Source organism: Lycium barbarum, chromosome 4 (genome assembly GCF_019175385.1).
Source record: "Lycium barbarum isolate Lr01 chromosome 4, ASM1917538v2, whole genome shotgun sequence".
Taxonomy (NCBI): Eukaryota; Viridiplantae; Streptophyta; class Magnoliopsida; order Solanales; family Solanaceae; genus Lycium; species Lycium barbarum.
The window spans coordinates 73076421-73097995 of NC_083340.1; the positions used below are offsets into that span (position 1 = coordinate 73076421).

Consider the following 21575-nt stretch of genomic DNA (forward strand, 5'->3'; position numbering starts at 1 on the left):
AAGAAGTAAGTTAAAACTCGGATAAGAGAGAAACTAAAATTCAATGAATTATGCAAAGGATGGACTGTGATTAACTTACTCGATTGCCCGCGTGCATGCCCTCGTTAATGAGACACTGCCAGGGGACTCCATTCATCTTCCGTTTGTCCGAGTCGAACACGAGCTGCCTTAGGTAGCTTGCTACTCCCACCGAACGAGACAAAAAGCTACAATCTTCAGGAACGGTGATTACGGCCGATCTGGTCCTCCGGGGTTCCACGCTTGGGGCCGGGAAGACACGCACAAGGCTATCCCTAGCTCCGATCTCGGTGGTCCGGCTGGCCGGCCTCGTGGCTCGAGGGATTGGGAGATGTCCGAAGCCAGCAGCTTCGCCGGTTGCAGGAAGAGCCGGGATTGAACGTCAACTTACAACTCCTTATACTCCAGAACAAAATGAAGTTAGTGAAAGAAGAAATAGGTTTATTATAGAGATGGCAAGATGTATGTTGCACGAGAAACATCTGCCAAAGAAGTTCTGGGCAGAGGCAGCAAACACAGTTGTGTTCCTACAGAATAGACTTCCCTCAAAGGCTGATCAAACTCCTTTTGAAGCATAGTATGGGTACAAACCTCCGCTGCATTTTCTTAAAGTGTTTGGTTGTCTTTGTTTTGCCTATGTTCCTTAGGTTAAACGAGATAAACTAGACAAAAAGGCTGCCCCGGGTATTTTTATTTGGTACAACACTGTTTCAAAGGCGTAAAAATCTTTCAACCAGAAGTTGCGAAGATACTTATCAGCAGAGATGTCCGCTTCAAGGAAAATGAAGAATGGGATTGGGATGACTCAAAGAATTCTGTCCAGCAACCAAGCTCATGGTTAAACGAAAGGGAGGATGATCCACCGGTTAGGGGAACTCGATTGCTTTCTGACATATATCAGAGATGCAATGTTGCATTATGTGAACTTGCTAACCCTAAAGATGCTCTCAAAGACCCCAAGTGGAAAAATGCAATGGAGGAGGAGCTGTTTATGATCGAAAAAAATAGCACGTGGCAGCTTGTTGACAAACCTCAATGCAGAAAGGTAATTGGGGTAAAATGGGTATTTCGAACCAAGCTAAACGCTGATGGTTCAATCAACAAGCATAAAGCAAGGCTTGTAGTTAAGGGTTATGCATAGATTTTTGGTGTTGATTATTCTGACACTTTTGCTCTAGTTGCTAGGCTCGACACAATCAAATTACTTCTTACTATTTCTGCACAACGTGGCTGGAGAGTGCATCAGATGGATGTCAAATCAGCATTTCTTAATGGAATTCTTGAAGAAGAGATTTATGTCGAGCAACCTGAAGGCTTTGTTATAAAAGGAAAAGAAGAGAAAGTCTACTGACTACACAAAGCTCTTTATGGCCTAAAACAGGCACCAAGAGCTTGGTATAGTCGAATAGATGATTATTTGCTTGGCCTCGATTTTGGAAAAAGTGTTTCAGAATTCACACTGTATGTTAAACATAATAACAGTGAGATTCTTGTTGTTTCTCTTTATGTCGATGACCTTTTGATCACAGGGAGTAGTGCAAAGCTCATTGATGAGTTCAAGCTAGATATGATGCAAGCTTTTGAAATGTCTGATCTTGGTCTAATGACTTATTTCCTTGGAATGGAGATTACACTGGGAAAAGATGAGTCCTTCATTTGCCAGAAAAAATACGCAAAGGACATTCTCAAGAAATTCAACATGGAAAATTATAAGGAGATGAATACTCCCATGAACCAAAAAGAGAAACTAAGCAAAGATGATGGAGCAGAAAAGATGGACAAAACATACTTCAGAAGTCTCATTAGGTGTTTGATGAATCTTACAGCAACAAGACCTAATATATTGTATGCTGTAAGTGTTCTATCAAGGTTCATGCATTGTCCGAGTGAAGTCCATTTGAAGGAAGCCAAAAGAATTGTGCGGTAAATCAAAGGAACTATCGCTATGGAGTCAAGTTTCAGAAGAGTCAACCTGTGAAGCTATTGGGGTATTTTGACAGTGATTGGGGCGGTTCCGTGGATGATTTGAAGAGTACTCCAGGACACTGTTTTAGTCTTGGTTCAGGAATTTTGTCATGGAGTTGTAAGAAACAGGAAATTATGGATCAATCTACTGCCGAAGCTGAGTTTGTGGTAGCTATAGCAGCAGTAAATCAAGCATTGTGGCTGAAGAAAATTTTGGTTGATCTGCATATGGAACCGATAGGAAGCATTGAAGTGTTCGTGGAAAACCAAGCAGCAATACCTATTTCTGTGTTTCATGGGAAAACTAAGCACTTCAATATCAGGTTTTTCTTCCTGAGAGAAGTGCAAAAAGATAGAGATGTAACTCTTGTCTACTGGAAGACGGAGGAGCAATTGGCTGATATATTCACTAAGCCTTTACCAGTCAGCAAATTCGAGCTTCTCAGACAAAAGATTGGAGTTTGCAGCTTCCAAAGCAAGGAGGAGTGTTAGGAATTTGCTTTAGAACTGCAGTAAATTTATTTTTACTGCTTTAGTTTTGAATAAGACTTAGTCAAATAGTTGTTAGCTATCTTTTCCTATTATTTAGGAGTTGTTCGTAAAGATAGTGATTCTGTTAATCTGCTAGGATCGTGTCTCCTTTTTCACTGCTTTTGTTTTTTCCAGGTTTTATATGTTTAACCTGCAGCAGTCAATAAAATTATGTTCTTCCACTGCTATAATTCTCTGCTTTCTCATATCCTTGTGTTCTAAAAAATAACCAACAATAGGAGCTATTTAGGTTTCTGTGTCTCAGAAGGGTTCTTAAGCTTGCAGCCATAATGGGGTTTAGCTTATGTCTGAGAAAAGGTTAATCTAAGCCTCCCACGTGTCTGGTTGTGTTCAAGGAATGAGGCTTTTTATGGAACTCGAGAAAGGTTGAGACTTTCTAGGGGTGGTTTTTCTTTTTCTCTGAAGTTCAATTTAGCCGATGCATTTTCCAGTACTTTTGTTACAAAGAGAGAGATTAACAACCCTTTCATTAGCTAATGTCAATTATGCTCTTGATGATGATTAGCCAGGCCTATAGTAACAATAAGGGAAAATACATATTCAAGCCCCCAAACTTGTCCAGGAGAACCTGAATCCTAATCCCTGAACTTTGTGAATGAGGCTGTGATGATATTCTCCTGGAAGCTTGAAAATCAGATTTTTGAGCTGATTAGTATCTTGGTTAGGCAAAGGTAGGGGAATTTGTGAGGTAGGTTTATCTGATTCTCACCAAGGTGTCTGCATTTTGCAGCCACGGGTCGACAAATCTGAGCCTCTTCTGTGTGGAGTGACAGTGTCAGTGAGGATTCATGTAGTTGTTAGCACATGAGCTTTTTTTCCACCTCTGTGCAATTGTACAGAAGATGCAGCGACGATGATGTTTCACTTTCTAGGCTACGTGAATCTGGAATTTGGACAATTATTCCCGTACCTTGTCTTGGCAAATCAGTGGATGGTCGGCACATGATATTTTCTCTTTTGCACGAAACCAGTGATTTTGCAACCATGGCGTGGTTGCCTTCTTTTTGCCTGATCAGAGATCATGTTTGAGCCTCAAATTTCTAGGAGTCGAACTCGGGTCCTCTTGTTCTTTGAAATATTTTAGAACTCAAGAATACAGTGGTACGAGCCAATAGAACTGATCCTCCTCAATTAAGGTCGTCATTAAAATCCATTAATGTTTGCTCCTATATCGTAGCTTAAGCTCCAAATCTTTGGCAGTGATGTTTATTCGATCTATCCTCCCGAGTTTGTAATTGAGCATAGTGAGTACCCAACATGTATCTTGGCGGGTCAATGGACTTAGATGCATGTGATTGTTACATGCAAATGGGGGTGTTTGCAGCCAGGCATGGCTGGACCTTCTTTGCCTGAGCATAAATACAGATCTGAGCCTCAATTATCACTAATATCTTACTTTGGGTGTATTTGGTATGGATGAAACTATTTCAATGAAGCAGCCCTAAAGTGGCTACTTGGTATCATTTCTACAAATAAGACCTCCAACATGAGGCCCACAGTTTTGGCCTATGTTGCTCGGACTCTCCAAAAATGTTGTCGTACTTGTGTCGTATCCTCTCCATAAAAGCACTACTTTTGGAGGATCCAACACACACCCAACAGAAATTTTTTAAGAGTCTGAGCAACATAAGTTTTGGCCTTTTGGGAGGTCCAAAAGGATAATTAACAACAACATACCCAGTGTAAAATTCCGTTACCGGGAATCGAACCCGGGTCTCCTGGGTGAAAGCCAGATATCCCAACCGCTGGACGATAACGGATCCAAAAGGATTAGGGCACTGTAAATATGAAGCAGTAGGTGGAACAAAAATGGCAAAAATGTCATTGCTTTAAGTCTGAGGTTGCTGGATTCAGAGAGTTGTAAGGAGTTGTTCAAGTGATGGCCCCTCTGTGTCAATCTTAGCAGCCAATGGTCACTAAAAATTTCCCAATTTCAAACCACTCTTTAGTAAAATAAGTTCAATGAAGCTGTGATGATTTTCATTCTTTACTCATCAGATGGTTGAGCCTTGCTATATCTTGGCGTGGCAGCTTTTGTTGTAGCTATTTTGGTTTCTGTGTCTCACAAAGGCTCCTTAAGCTTGCAGCCATGGTGGGGTTTAGCTTATGTCTGAGCAAAGGCAAATTTGAGCCTCCTAAATATCTTTTCATGTTCAAAATATAGCTTTAGATATTCTAACGGTGTTTACTCTCTTCCTCTGAAGTTCAATTTAGCCAATATATTTCACTACACCTTTGTTACATAGAAAGATAAACAGACCTTTCATCAACGAAAATGCCAATCATGGTGATTATGCTGAAGCTAGCCATGTTTATGGTAGTAAAATAAGGAAAAGGCCACATACCTAGGTACCCCTTAAACTTGGCAACAATATGTCAGCTTGCCTCTTAAACTTGTCCAGAGAAATCCTTTGTACTTGGATCCTGACCCCTAAACATTGTGAATGAGGCTATGATGATATTCTCCAGCAAGCTTGAAAGTTAAATTGAGCTTATCATATCTTGGATAGGCAATAAATTTTTGAGCTGGTTCAATAGGCAAAGGTAGGGGAATTTGTGAGGTCGGTTCTTATGTGCTCTCGCTTCTTGCAGCCGTGGTGGATTTAGACAATTTCATTCTCTTCGTGTTCTTTCTTCTGTTATTGAAGAATTCCAATTTCAAAAGAATTTTTATGTATTCATCTCCACGTTTTCCTAGAGAGAAATTATTAGGTACTGATATGAAACTAGTCCAATGCTTTTATGTAGATGTGGATTCATATACTGTCTGAGCCTACTTGTTGCTTAATTTATCTTATACAATATTTGAACTTCATAACTCCGCCTGTGTGAGCTCGCTCACATTGCCGGTCCCAAGCCCGGATAAAGGAGGAGGGTTGCCGAGGGTCAATCGGAAACAGCCTCCCTACCCAGGTAGGGGTAAGGCTGCGTACATCTTACCCTCCCCAGACCCCACTATTGTGGGATTACACTGGGTAGTGACCAAGACCAAGACCAATATTTGAACTTCATAGCACCATGAATGGCGCATAGCAAAGCAGCGCCCAATACACCAACAACTCCCATCATATGAAAGGGGTTATGCCTTGTTTTGATCTTGAAAAATCCCAAGTTTCAGAGGCAATGAAGATTATTCATAATGATAAATGATTTAGAGTTTATTCATGGCTTTGTTGGCAAGACCAATAGGAAGGTCTTTCTTATAAGGCAACCGATGATTGCAGCCATGGCAGTGTTAACTATGCTCTTTCCGTTGATTTTAATAGGCGAAAATCTGTGTCTCATCCTTCGTGTATTTACATTTCTTTACTAGTCTCTTTGAAAATAGTTTGACTAGATATATCTGATATGAGGCTAAATATGTCTGATCCAAATGATTTTGGAGCTGGATGATTATCAGGAAAACTTTGCATGGTCTTGAGACTCCTGACTCTTTGTTGTCTCCAGATATTTATTCCTATTCCTATTCCCAGGGCTGATTGGTAGGAGAAAAGTTTGAGGCATGAATAAGGATGTTTATTTAGAAGAGACATATTGCGTTTTTTGAAATCAAATCAAGATGCTCTCTGGAAATAAAAGAATAGCTTAAGCTCACTTTTCTGAGTACTAATTTATGAGAAGATTTGCTCAAATTCTTTTTTTTTCTAGAATAACAAAGTATTGCATTTTCCATTACATATCAGTTCATTTATTCTTGTTCTTATATAAAAGCTATAATCTTAGTTTGATTCTGTGAATGGTTACCCCTATTGTAAGCTTATGATTATAGTTTTCCTGCTTGAGTTTTGCAACATTCAAAATGCTTATTTTGTGTGTTTGTATATTTACGTAGTTACTAAGAAGGCTATGACAGTTTCTGAGAGCAGCAACCAAAGCACGGACGCCATCCATATGGTGTTACATTGCCACTCTGCTCGATCTGAGACACAACTGCTAAAACACATCCAATCTTGTTTTCGTGGGTCTTTGGTTTATTTTTAGATTCTCAGGTTCTCGTCTATTTTAATTGGTTTGTTACAGATTGGAGGGAGGTCATGGCGTCTGCATTTTCTCATAATCATTTCTTTGTGCAATGTGTAATAATATTGGACTTAGATGGGCCATATCAAGCAATTAGCTCGACCTGTCCAGAGTTAAATTTCAAGCACTTCGATGAGATTTAGGAACTAAGAATTTGTTTTTGGTGATCTTTCATGCCTAGTCAAAACTGAAATTAAGATTCAGCATAGAAATATTATTTCAAATTGGTATTGAGCTAACCTTTCTAAGATTCTTGGAATAATGAGATCCAAGTTGCACGGACTCTCCATTTTTGGTGCCGATCCTGTCTCGACACGGGTCGGGCGCGGGATACGGCTGGGATACGGTCAACCAAGTTCGGATATTTTGACCCGAGTCCATTGACAAATTTGGGGGGAAAATTGAGATTTTGATTGCTCAAAATTAAAGATAAAACAGATTTAAGATAAGAGAAATGACATATCTTTAATATTATAGTACTTTTGTCTCATTTTTTATGCTTCGTGTTTCAGATAAATCAAGAATTCAACATTTATAGCTCTACTTTTTATAATTTTGAATTTTTTCAGCCGAATCCCTCACCCGTATTCATATCGGGATCCGCACCCCTGAATCTTAAAATTTAAATTTTGTCAAATCCGACACTCGGATATATACCCGTATCGAATATCCGCACCTCAGTTCGAGCAACTTAGAGGTTGTTTGGTCAAGCTTCCAGAATCAGCTTATTTTGAAAAGTACATCTTTTGAAAAGTGTTTTTTTAAAAAGTATTTTTTGTGAGAAGCAGTTTGTGTTTGACCAATTAATTTAAAAAACACTTTTGAGCATCAATTAGCGTTTGACCAAACTTTTAAAAGGTGCTTTAAGTGTATATTTCTCAAAAGTGCTTTTGGGGAAAATTAATTTTCTTAGCTTCTAAAAAACTGCCTCTGTTACTTTCCAAAAGTACCTGTTTTCTTCCAAAAGTTTGGCCAAACACATCACATTTTTAAAACAAGCACTTTTTTTAAAAAATAAATACTTTTGGAGAAAAATAAGCTTGGCCAAATAGGCTATTAGATTGAGAAGCACAATTGCATCAACTAAGAGTGACAGCATTTTCGATGTGGTTGGCCATCTCCATTCTCCATCATGCCTGAGATGTCTATTTTCTTTTAGCTCTAACCTCAACAGCTCTTTTTTCTGTATGTATGTGTTTGTGTAACCAACTCCATACATCAAGTTCTAACTTGATCATTCTCTCTGTTTTCAGTTACTGTTGTACTCTTTTACTTAGAGGCTGCCATGGCAAATCAACAGCAAAAACTATGCGACGGTGTGATGGAAAGGGAAAATGCTGTGATGATAATTTTATTGAGCAAATGGAATCAGACATTGTAGTTTCGTTTTGACACGAGAAAAAAAGGATTTTTCTTTTGGGATTGGAGCAAATTCGGCAGCGGATCACGAAATGTTGATTTTCAGGCCTGTATCTTGGCAGGCAACCCGAATTATAAGGTTTGCAGCCATGGCAAAGTGAAATGTGAAAGAACTCAATGCTTGAGATGAATTGCTTATTATGAGCCTCAAATCTCCTTAAAATCATCTGCGGTTTTCATTTTCAGCTTTGCTTTGGATTTGCAGTGGACAAACTCTTATACATTCTTACTAGTAATGGCCAAGTCCTGGACTGAAATATGTTTTACTATAAGCTTTTTTACTCTTATGTCTATTGATGTTTTGTCTACCCCTCCCCCCTCCCCCCTCCCCCCTTTTTTTTTGTCAGTGTAGGAAATCAATCCGTGATTTGTATTGATGTATGAAAGTCATTATATACAAAGTAAGTATCTCCCTATCAGAATGATACTAGGCTAAATTATAGGATCTAATTACTAGGGTTGGGCATAAAACACCGAAAACCGAATTACCGAACCAAACCGGGAATTTCGGTATTCGGGAATAAAAATTTAAAAATACGGTATTCGGTACTACATATTAAACCGTTCGGTAATTCGGTAGTACCGAATACCGAAATTTGGACATAAGGCTATGGTATGATGTGGACTAAAATAAGGTCATTTTGAGTGATTATATAAATTTGAATGTGTAAGAGAGAGTATGTAAACATCAGATCAACATCACCGATGGTATAATTCACTAAAAAATGACATTCATTCTGTCAACGGACCAATATCACATAGATTTGCCTAAATTAATTTTTGCAATCCGGAAATCTTATGGCCGTATAGACGTTAAATAGAACATTCCTTCCCAAACCTAAATATTGCTTATTTGCCTTGTTTTTTCCCTTTTCACGAAAATATTGGAGTATTAATTTTCACACTCTTTAATCTTTTTTTAAATTATTTCTGATCTTCTTATTATAATTATGTTATATACGGTGACATTGGTAATTCCATAACAAGTAGTAACAAAACACACTATGTACGTCCATCTTAATTGCACAATGAATGACTTGCAAACTTGCCCACCAGCTAAAGCAAATGAAATTTGGTTGAGAAAAATTTATATAAGCATATGATATTCATATTTCTGCAAGGTCACAAATTGAAACCATTAGGCTTTGATCTTCTTGAAGACACTATCCGGAGACACGTATGGTACCACACACTGATTGAATATATTAATTATGACATATATGTCATTCTTCGAAAATATAGTACGTAATCATTCAACTAGCTAAACCTTTTTTACATTGAAAGACTCTGAATTAAGCTATCCGAGTACTCTTTGATTTGTATTTGTATTGGGCTTTAGCTATTTTTTTTTTAAATTATATATTAATTGAAAGATTAGGAATTTGTGTTTACAAGTTATGTTTTCCAACTTCAATATACGGTATTACCGAATACCGTACCGAACCGAAGTTTGATTTACCGATTATCGAATTACCGAACCGAAGTTTGAAAGTTCGGTATTTGGTATCTACTTTCAACTACCGATTACCGAATTACTGAACCCGAACTTTACAAATACCGAACGCCCACCCCTACTAATTACGATACATAAGGAAGAGAATATTTATAATATTTACATAGTCTATCACACCCCCGCAGTCGAAGCGGGAGGTTGTCGTACGCTTAGACTGTCCCTGAAATCATCAAAGAGCAGGCGCGGAAGACCTTTAGTGACGATATCTGCGATCTGGTAACGGGACGGGACGTGAAGAACACGAACTTCTCCACGGGCAACTTTCTCACGTACGAAATGTATGTCCATCTCAATATGTTTAGTGCGTTGGTGCTGAACTAGATTACCTGATAGGTATATGGCACTAACATTATCACAATAAACCAATGTAGCTTTCCGGATGGGACAACGGAGCTCCAAAAGAAGGTTGCGAAGCCAACAGGACTCAGAGACGACATTAGCGACGCCACGGTATTCGGCCTCGGCACTCGACTTAGACATAGTAGGTTGCCGTTTGGATGACCATGAGAGGAGATTATCACCAAGGAAGACACAGTAACCTGATGTGGATCGGCGAGTGTCTGGATAATCGCCCCAATCTGCATCTGTATAAGAAACAAGAGAGGCAATGGAGGATTTGTACAGATGGAGACCAAACTCAATAGTACCTTGAATGTATCAGACTATGCGTTTAAGAGCATGCATATGTGCAACCTTTGGATCATGCATGTGAAGGCAAACCTGTTGAACCGCATAGGAGATGTCTGGTCTTGTGAATGTAAGGTACTGCAACGCGCCGGCCAACTTACGATATTGGGTGGGATCATCGCAAGGAGGCCCGGCCGTGGCACCAAGTTTGGCTTTGGTGTCGACCGGTGTCTGACTTAGCTTACAGGCAGTCAGGACCGCACGCTCTATAATATCTGCTGCATAATTTTTCTGAGAGAGAAACATGTCGTGTGAAGTCCGGGTAACAGCGATACCCAGAAAATAGCTTAGAGGGCCCAAATCCTTCATAGCAAATTCGGCACTAAGCAGAGACATGATGGATTTTCTGAGAGCATCTGAGGAAGCTGTGAGAATAATATCATCAACATATAGCAGAATGTAAGCAATGTCAGAACCTCGACATTAAATAAAGAGAGAGTGATCAGATCGGCTATGTGAAAAACCAATAGTGGAGACATAGTCTGCAAAGCGTTGGAACCATGCACGGGGAGCTTGCTTAAGTCCGTACAATGATTTCTTCAAGAGACAGACATGATGTGGATGCTTTGGATCCTTAAACCCAATAGGCTGATGCATATAAACAGTCTCATTAAGATTACCGTGTAGGAAAGCATTCTTGACGTCCAACTGATGAATGGGCCAAGAGTGTGCAAGTGCAATGCTCAAGACAGCGTGAATAGTAGCCGGTTTGACAACCGGACTGAAAGTCTCGTCGCAGTCAACTCCAACCTGTTGAGACCTTCCATCAAAGACAAGACGGGCTTTGTGCCTCTCAAAAGAACCATCAGATTTCTTTTTATGACGAAAAATCCACATAGAACGAATAAGATTCACATCAGTGGGACGTGGAACCAATTCCCACGTCTTATTACTAATTAGAGGATTATATTCATCAACCATGGTAGCTTTCCAATTGTGGTCATTTAGAGCACTGACAGGATTTCGTGGGATAGGCGAGATGGAGGGAGTGCTAGAAGTATTTAAGTTGAACGGTTATTTGGGCTTAAAATCCCATGTTGGCTTCTAATGACCATGCGGGTGGGCTGCTGGGCAGTCACGGGTGGGGCAGTTGGGGGTAGGGGCTGTGGGGCAGGGACCGTGGGGTTGGACTGTTGGGCAGTGGGGGGGAGGGCTGCTGGGCAGTCACGGGTGGAGCAGCGGGGGGGAGGGGCTGCTCGGCAGTGGGGGGGAGGGGCTGGACCGAGGGAACGACGGGTAGAGGAGGCTGTGATAGAAAATGCAGGGTATATGGAGAAATCCCATGGTCCAAAAAATCATAAGAAGTTGGGGTTGGTGAGTGCAATTTGGAGAAGGGAAATTGAGTTTTCTCAAAGATGACATGTCTTGAGATGATGATTTTGTTGGTGGATAAATCATAACATTTATATCCTCTATGATTCAACGGATAGCCCAAAAATACACACGGGGTGGATCTTGCTTGTAACTTATGAATAGTTGTAGATGGGAAAAGTGGATAGCATAGACACCCAAAAACCCGGAGATGAGAATAGGAGGGGGTTCGTTGATATAGAACTTGCGTTGGTGATTTATACCCAAGGACTTTGGTGGGAAGTACATTAAGGAGGTATGTGGCCATTTGGAGAGCATGATGCCAAAAAGAGGGGGGCATGGAAGAGTGGACAAGAAGAGTGCGCACTATGTTGTTAATGGATTTAATTTTTCTTTTCGCTTTGCCGTTTTGAGACGAGGTATGGGGGCAAGAAAATAGGAAATTTAAACCATTTGAGGCGCAAAAAGATTGAAAATGCCCATTGGCGAACTCCCGCCCATTATCACATTGAATGTTTTTAATGTCTCTTTCGAATTGAGTCCTTATTAATGCCTTAAAAGATAGAAAGGTGGAATAGACTTGGGACTTGATAGAGATTGGAAAAGTCCAAAGAAAATTACTATAATCATCAAGAAAGAAAACATAATAGCGGTGCCCATTAGAACTTAAAACAGGAGATGTCCATAAATCACTATGAATGATATCAAACGACATAGTAGTAAATGACAATGAATCATAAAATGGCAATTTAACATGTTTCCCCAAAGGACAAGAGGTACAAAAAGAAGTTCGGGCCCTATTACATTCAATTAAGGCATTACTACGAAGAGAACTAAGGATAGCATTTCCCGGATGGCCGAGTCGGGAATGCCACAAGCTAGGTGATGCGGCAATGAAGGTGGATGGTGGAGTGGTCCATTTTGTGGAAATGATAGGATACAATTCCCCGGTGCTCTCACATCTTATTAGGCGGCTCCCCGTCGGTAAATCCTTCACAGAAAACCCAAGAGGATCATACTCAACAGAAACATTATTGTCCTTAGTGAATTTACGTGCGGAAATAAGGTTTTTGATGAGTTTTGGAGCATGCAATACATTTCAGAGACGTAATTGAGGATTAGTAGGGGTAGGGATGTATGGCCATAGCCTCAAATTGGAATAGTGCTACCATTACCAACAATGATTCCAGAATTATTGCTCAAATTAAAATAAGACGTGAGAGTACCTGAGTTGGCAGTCATGTGGGAAGTCGCTCCGGTGTCCATGTACCAATTATCATCCGGTTGATGCATGGACAGAGTGTGTATGGCTGCCTCCACGTCTGTCGGAGTGTACCCAGAATAGGTCGGACCATGCATGGAAAAGGCCTGCTGAGGTCGTGAACTTGCACCGAGAATGCCACTGCCGAGCCGCGATGTGGTGGGACGCTGCTGCCACTGTCTCATCGGATACGGGCAGGGGGCGTTGGCCACTGCTGGGGCGGCCAGGCAGGCTAGTAGTAGCCCCCTGCCGGTGGCTGTCCTGTCGGCCACTGGCCGTTGCTGGTCTGTCCGCCGCGGCCGGATTTCCCGCGGTTGTTGTTGTTGTTGTTGTTGTTCCCCTTTCCCTTGTTCCTGTTAGAATTCCTGCCACGATTACTATCACGATGGTTAGTTGAATTATTGTTGCCGCCAGGTGGCGGGGAGGGAGTATTATTATCAACAAGTAGAGCCGCGGGACTGGAATCGCGGGCACGTTCCTTGGCTGCTGCGTCTTCGAGCTTGAGTCTGGAGCACACTTCAGAGAAAGAGGGCAGCACATCCTTTTGCTGGATGGTGGTGACAAAGTGTGCATATGTCTCCGGTAATCCTGCAAGGAGGCGTATGACCATACGTTGGTCGGACACCGGCGACCCCACGTTGGCAAGCTGATCCGTGAGAGACTTGAGCCTATTGTAATAGGCCATAACCGAGCTGAAGTCGGCCATTTTTGTGGTGGTGAATTCAGTTTCAAGGTACGCCGCCCTTGAGTGCTTGTTATCTTGGAAAAGTTGAGCAACTCGATTCCAAGCCTTCTCTGCAACATCATCCGCCACGAGAATAGAGGTAAGAATATCATGGGATACGGTGGCGTATATCCATTGAAGGACCACCGCATCTAGCTGTTTCCAGAGCGGAAGGTTAGCCACCTTTGTTGCGATGTACGTGGTGAGTTCAGTGGTGTCAGTTGGTGGTATGATGTGTTCAAGTACGGAGTGGACGCGGGCTAGAACTTTGAATAGTGTCGCCCATTCGTGATAATGGCCGGTTTCCATGTCTAGACTGATTGGGATTAAAGATTTCACATTCGTGACGGTTAAAGCAGAATGGAAATTTTTGTTGTCAGCCATTGAAGAGAGAAGAGGGAGGAGGAAGGGGTGGCGGCTACGTTTAGGGTTAGGAGAGAAGAGGGAGGTGGACGGCTAGGGTTTATGAAGCTAGGGTTTTTAGGAGAAACCTAGTCTGATACCATGTAGGAAATCAATCCGTGATTTGTATTGATGTATGAAAGTCATTATATACAAAGTAGGTATCTCCCTATCAGAATGATACTAGGCTAAATTATAGGACCTAATTACAATACATAAGGAAGAGAATATTTACAATATTTACATAGACTATTACATAGTCTATCAGGCAGCTCTATGGACTTAGATGGATTATGTCACAGACGACATAGATATTTTTGAGTTGTTGGAACAATGTGGGCAGCTGTGTTAGGCAGAAGAAATGGTGGAATTTGATACCAGCTTGTATAATGGCGGATAGCCTGAAAGTAGAGGAATGCTAGTTGTTTTTTTAAGATAAAAGCTAAACTGCATACTGTTTTTTCATTTTTGGTGTAAAGAAAGATATGAAATAAGACATAATAGAAGATGATTCCTTCAGTCCTCTTTTGGGTTACTTGGAATGAGAGAAACCACAAGTGTTTTGATGGGATTTCAGCTCCTCTTCATACTCTAAAAGTTGGATGTTTAGTTGTTTTGTTCAGTTGGAGCTTTCACTCCCCTATTAATAGCATTGATAATTACTTGGACTTTGTTAGCTCCATGGTTCTTGCATAGTCTAACTTAGCTCCCATTTGGTCATCGATTTTGAGAGCATATTTTGAAGATTTGTTTTCAAATTTTTGTTTGGTCATAAAATTTTGACAGATTTTGAAAATAAATCTTCAAATTCCTAAATTCTGGCTCAAATCTATTTTTGGGCTGAGATCTATGTTTTGGCCTTTTAAACTACCCCAAAATTTTGTATTTTATAAAAAAAATATGCAACTATTTATGACCCAACTAATTCTATCCACCATGTTCCTTCATTAAAGTCGTATCTACCATGCTTCCACAATTAAAACAGTCTCTTCTATAAAGTGAAGATTGTTGTACAATGTGGGAAGATTATATTAAAGAATAACTAGTTACTATGTTTTTTTTTTCACAGATATATCCTTGTATTGTAATTTGAATTGTAGTAGCTAGTAAGTGTGTTATTAGCCATTTTTATTAAAATATCATGTTCTGCATAATTTGGAATTAGCATGTAGATTTTGTATGGTTGGGTATTCCTGATAGTTTTTAGAACTTATGGGTATAAGTAATGTTTCATGTTTTTTAAAATAAAAAGTGAAATATGTTTTGAAAAACTATGGCCAAACACATTTTCAAAACTTAAAAAACTTTACCCAAATCAAGTTTTTCAATTTTTTTGAAAATCTATGGCCAAACACTAGCTTAGTTTTGTAATATGGCACCTTCCAGTTGCCTTTGTTAATGGAAACTTCTTTATCAGAAAAAAGAAAAAGAAAAAGAAGACATAGTGGATTCCTAGTAAGATGAACAAGGCATGCTTAGTTGCTGTTTTTGTATTGGTACAAATGAATTACTTAGTTGTACAACATGTAAGGGAAACTCCCACTTTTGTAACTGGACTAGCAAAGTGAATGGGTTTTTAATTAGTTGCTAACAAAATTTAAGCTAGTTATTGCAACTTATATTCTTTAATAACTTATGAAATTAAAGTTGAGACTTGTGATACGATGTTTGATTTTTACCAATCTATTCCGTCATTTGGTTGCTGGTAAAAAGGGGAGGGAATTATTTATGTATCAAAACTGGCATAATTATATATCATTTTTTTGGTAGTTTTTAGTTGTTTTAAATCAGATTCAACACATTAAGTACGGTTGTGTTATTATTTTATAACTCACATAACTAAAATATGTATGAGATAGATATTATTTTATGCAGGATAAAAGATGAAATAACTAAATTCATTATAACTATATCTCTGCGTAACTCTAGCCAGCAACCCCCTAATCTAAAAGATATTAAAAAATAAAATAGTAAGTAATAAAACATCTGACACATTATGCACTGGTTTTTCACAAACTCACTATGGAAGCAAAAACTATCCGGGGCATATCTGGAATTACATTGTTGTCCATAGCCCTGAGCAACAACATTAAGGGTACAAACATAAATAGTCCTGCAATAAAAAAACTAGTACTCCCTTATCACTTATATGATTACTAATGCTGGGATGAGTTATATCAGGAATAGTAATAGTACTGAAAGTTATTCCCGCCACATGGTGAAAAAATAGTACCGGATTAGTTATTTCTGGATAAAATAATAAAATGACAAAAATACAACTAAGGTCCGGCAAACCCTTTTTCTACCAGCTAAGGTGGAAGATATTTTTGTAAACAAACAACATCTTAGAAATTAAATTATGCAATGCAATTTATTTTTAATACACAAGCCAAACAGTCAATTAGAAATAATACCAGGATAACTAATCTCGACATAACTTATCTTGGTTTAACTAATCTCAGTTTAACTTATCTTCAAACCAAACGACCCCTAACTATCTACAGTCATTAACATCATAGCTCTATCTATAAGGAGTCTTTTACGAGGTTCACCCAGGCCAGAAGGAAGAATGAAGCCAATAGAGATAAAAAATGGACTTCTGGGAAGGTGGTTGCCCTCTCTTACTGGCTAATGATTTCTTCGTCCGACCAAACCTACAACCCTTCGATGGGGTATATTTGTGAAATTTCCAAATGGTTGAGCCTTGCCATATCTTGGCATGGTAGCTTTTGGGCGGGTCTTGTGAGATATTGGAGCTATATTGTTTTCTACCTCTCACAAAGGCTCCTTAAGCTTGCAGCCATAGCGGGATTTAGCTTATGTCTGAGAAAAGGTGTCCTAAATATCTTTTGATGTTCAAAATGAGTTTTTTTATGGAACTCGAGGAAGGTTGAGATTTTCTAAGGGTGTTCACTCCACAAGTTCAATTTAGCTAATGAATTTCCGTATACCTTTGTTATATAGGAAATTACACCCAATTACTTTGTTAATGAGTGGTCTTGACCCCACTTGCCCCATGCCAAACTTGCAAAGTCAATAGTTTTACCGATGAGGTAAGTGTGGTTAAAATTTCAAGACCACTCACCTCTATGTCATTCTTGTAAATCACCCATACTTTACTGTATTGAGAAAATCAGACCCGTATTTTTAGGGCGACCCGGTATGGTATCATTTGCAAACTGGTGTCTGGTGCCATGGCATTGTCCCTTTCTCTTTGCTCGTTCATATAATATGAGCCCTAAGTCTATGATAAATTTCACAAATGGCCACTCAACTGATAAGGGTTTTCAAGGCCTGAATATCCAACAGGGTTCAGTCCGAGGATTGAAGATGTTCATTCTTTAAGAATCAGTTAGTTGAACTATGTTGTAAATTGGCATGGAAGCATTAAGGGTCTATGAAATAAGGGAACTATATTGTTTCCATCTCACTAGGGTATTAATTCTTGCAGCCATGGCACAGTTTAGTTGTCTTTAAAACTGTCCGAGAAAGAGAGCATACTCCCTCCGTTCTAATTTACTTGTCTAGAAAACTATCCATAAAAGTTTATGGAAAATATTCCATCTTTCCAAATGTGACAGTGATGGAAGAAATTGCACGTTTTTTCCTTCAAATGGGCAGGTCTATAATTTATGATAGGCTGTAAAACGGAGCTTGGAGAAAACCTGACTCATATCATGGCGGGGTAAACTTGAATCATGCAACCGGTTCGTTTTGCAGCCACGACATTGCCGTCTTATCTTTTTCCCATTTTAAACAGATTTGAGCATCAACTTCCAATGAGTTTCAGGATCTGAACCCAGAAGCTCATTTGCTGAAACCAATTCAGTTTTAGCTCAATGATTTCTTCTTTGCTCTAATCAACATCCCTTTTAGCGTTTGTATGTCAACTAAGTGCACAAATAGCCGATTTTAGACCATTTCCAAGGCCATTCTGTGTAATTTCCTAGATTTTAGGACTTACACTTTTCAAAGTAATAGGAGCTCAGCCCAGTATGAAGAATGGGGCCAACATGGAGAAAAAGGTAATTTTGTTTGAGGATGGTTAGCCCCTCTAATTGGCCTATAATTTCTCCTTTAACCAAACCAACAACCCTCGGCTAAAGTGGGAACAAGAAACAATATTTGTTACACTCACAAATCTGTAAGGTCTCTTTTGTTTCATTAATTTTTCTTGTTACAGTTGTCCAAAGGGGATCTCATGGAAAAGTTTGAAGAAATTGAACGGTTTCCCCTTCAAATGGGTTGGTCTTTAGTTTTTCAGTTAGCAATCGAAGCAGGGCATGAGTTCTTTAAAATAGGGTCAAAAGTGCAAATGACCTGAAAAGTTTTCATTTTTGAAAGAGGTAGTGATGATATTGTTGATCTGGCCTGACTTTTATGGCATGGAGATTATGCGATCTGTATCTTGGCATGATAAACCTGGATGGCTTGTGATTGAGTCTTCTTTTTCACATGCAAATGGCCATTCCGCAGTTATGGTGTTGTCGCCTTCTCTTTGTCCAATATTTGCAAATTTGAGCCTCAATAACCAACTATATGCATGTAAAAGTTGGATCTTTTTGTTTACGGGAAATGGTCAAATGACCTTAACGTATTAGATATAGCTCAAAAATGTCCTTCTTCCATCTATTAGATCAAATTTGCCCCTAACAAAGCTTTAACAATAGGTGGAAGAAGAGGGAAATTTGATCCAATATCCATGTTGTTACTGCTGGAGTTTGTTGTGTTTTTCTTGCTGTTGTTGGCTGTTTATGAACCCCCCCCCCCCCAAAAAAAAAAAAAAGAAATCAATGCAAGAACATGATTTGGGTTGGTAGAAATAGGAATTTATGCCCTAAAGTTGGAAAATGGTAAATCATTAATTTGGGATCCAATTAGTGGATAATTGAATGAAATAAAGTTATTTTCTAGATTTAGCCTTTAAAAGTTATGGGTAAAGGGATGTTTTTATAAAATTACATTTTTAAACTTGTGGGCTCAAGTTTGACTTTTGGGTTGACTTTTTGGGCCTCGATTATTACTATAGCAATATGGATGTCTACGAACTCGTATACTCATGTACGCCGCGCATATCTTATAGATTGGGAGAGTTTCGAGACACTCCTAAAAGGGAAGGATTTATTGTGATTCGTTAGCTCGGCTTCGAGGTAAGTTAAGACTTTCCTAGACGTCGTTTAGGGGACGTCTTCAATAACAGACTAAAATATAAGGGGTAAAGGGAGAAAGAGGGGGTCTCGTATCCGTGGTGTGACGGGCACTGATACGGGTGCCAGTGCCATGTTATGGGTCGTGTATTGAGACGTATGATAGTGTAAATCAAGAATGTCAAAGCATACAGGCATTAACTGACAGTTAATTGATTTGACTGTTTATGTGCATATATCACTGCATTAATCCCTTACTTGTGATAATTGAGCTGTTTATGTAATTGTGCACATTACATGGTGACAGTTGAATTACATTTGATATTCATGCATATGTGATCATCCATATTCATTCATGGTGATGGTTCACGCGGCTGATCCGTAACGTCAGTCTCCTTCTATTCCTTTTATTGCATTTGTGTCTTTGTGTACTTTCCTAGATAGTGTATTGATCATTAGACTTGTACTAGTATTTGTACTAGCACTTGTACGCATGACGCCACTTCTTGGGTGGTATTTCGTCGATTCCACATATATGAGTAAAAAACACTTGACTTTAAACTTTCTTTGTATTATCACTTTACCTTTTCCGATAACTTAATCTAAATGAATTGGTTGATAATTGATTTGACTTACCTATTGGGTTTAGGAGTAGGTTTCATGTTTTGCGTCTTTCCATATTCTCAACGGATCTATAAGTTATACTCGTTCAAAGTCAAGCCTAACGTAAACCTTATTGATACTCTCAATTTCTATGCACTTCCCTATTCTTCTTGATCTTAAGACAATGTTTTCACCCAAACTTACTTCGATAGAACCTCATTAGTTTAGATGCCACATTATCACATTCTTAATGAATTCAAATCCAACCCAAATCTATGTGGTGTTACATTATCTCCTCCTTGGGTTCATTCGTCCTCAAATGAGAGTATAGCCTAAAATTTAACTAAGTCCCCATATTTAAAAAAAAAAAGTTTGTCAGAGTTTTCTTTGTAACTAAAGCGATCCCGAAATGATGAAAACATAGCTAACACCCAACGAAGAGTAACATGGTCCTCACGGGGACTCTCACAGCTAGAATACCTACCAATAAAAGCATAATACGACTTCATACCATTAGCTAGTACTTTCGTACTTTGAAATAAATAGAAAGTTCAACACGTACCTGAAACATGGAATAGATCAGGGTATTTCTTTTTTATGCCCTTCTTAGGTATTATGATTTTCCCACAAGACTTTAACCGAAGCTACATCTTTAGTTCTCAACCTCCTAACTTGACGATTTAAGATTGCACATGTTCTTCATAAGACAACCCCTCATTGATTTCAATCTCTTCATGAGTCAAGATATGAGAAGGATCAGGTGTATACAACGTCAACATCGAAATGTGAAACACAGGATGCACCATAGACATCTCAGATGGTAAGTTGAACTCGCAAGCCACCTTTCCAATTCTTCTCACAATTTCATAAGGGTCAATAAAATGAGGACTAAGCTTGATTTTTCTACCAAACCACATTATACCCTTCATTGGTGAAACTTTGAAAAATGCATTATCACCATTGAAAAATTATAGGTCACAACGCCTCATGTATGTATAAGACTTCTATCGACTTTGAGCTGTTTTGAGTCGTTGCACAATGAGATTCATTTTCTCAATCGCTTCGTGAAACGAGTCAAGACTCAATAGTTCTACTTTAGTAGGTTCAAACCGCCCAAGTGGAGATCTACAACGCCTCCTATAAAGTGCCTCATAAGGAGCCATCCGAATACTTGCTTAATTACTATTATTTCTAAGCAAATTTTACAAGAGGTAGATGCTCATCCCAATTAGCTCCAAAATCAATCACACAAGCTCGTAATATGTCTTCGAGAGTTTGAATGGTCCTCTATACCTGCCCGTCCGTTTGAGGATGAAAGGCAATACTAAAATTTACACGAGTTCCCAGATCTTTTTGGAACAATTTCCAGAAATGACCAGTGAATTGCGGACCTCTGTCGGATATGATCGATGTCGGAAATCTATGCAATTTGACTATCTCCTTCAAATATAGCTTTGCATGATTCACTGCAGTATATGTCGTCTTCACAAGAAGAAAGTGTATAGATTTCGTAATTCTATCCACAATCACCCAAATTGAGTCAAATTTGGCCTTCGTGTGAGGAAAACCCACAAAAAATTCCATATTGATCATCTCCCACTTTCATTGAGGAATTTCAATATTCTGAGCCAACCCACCAGACCTTTGATGCGCGGCCTTCACCTGCTAGCAGATCAAACACTTAGCCACAAAATTAGATATATCTACCTTCATGCTCTTCCACCAATAGTGTTTCTTCAAGTCCTTATACATTTTAGTGGATCCCAAATGAACATAATATGTGGAACTATGTGCTTTCACTATTAATATTTGTCAAAGGTCATCGACATTAGGAACGCATAACCATCCTTGCAGTCTCAAAACATAATCATCAGCATCAACTGTGAATGAAGTGTATTCACCCTTCTGTACTCTATCTCGCAGCTTCACCAGAAGTTTATCCTTATATTGTTT

The 21575-nt window shown here is 39.2% G+C and overlaps 1 non-coding gene across 1 annotated transcript; it reads right to left on the minus strand.

The window, feature by feature from the left end:
- Positions 1-4223: 4223 nt before the first annotated feature.
- Positions 4224-4295, minus strand: TRNAE-UUC (transfer RNA glutamic acid (anticodon UUC)). The gene has a single exon. It is a non-coding gene; the product is annotated as a tRNA-Glu (tRNA).
- Positions 4296-21575: the final 17280 nt, after the last annotated feature.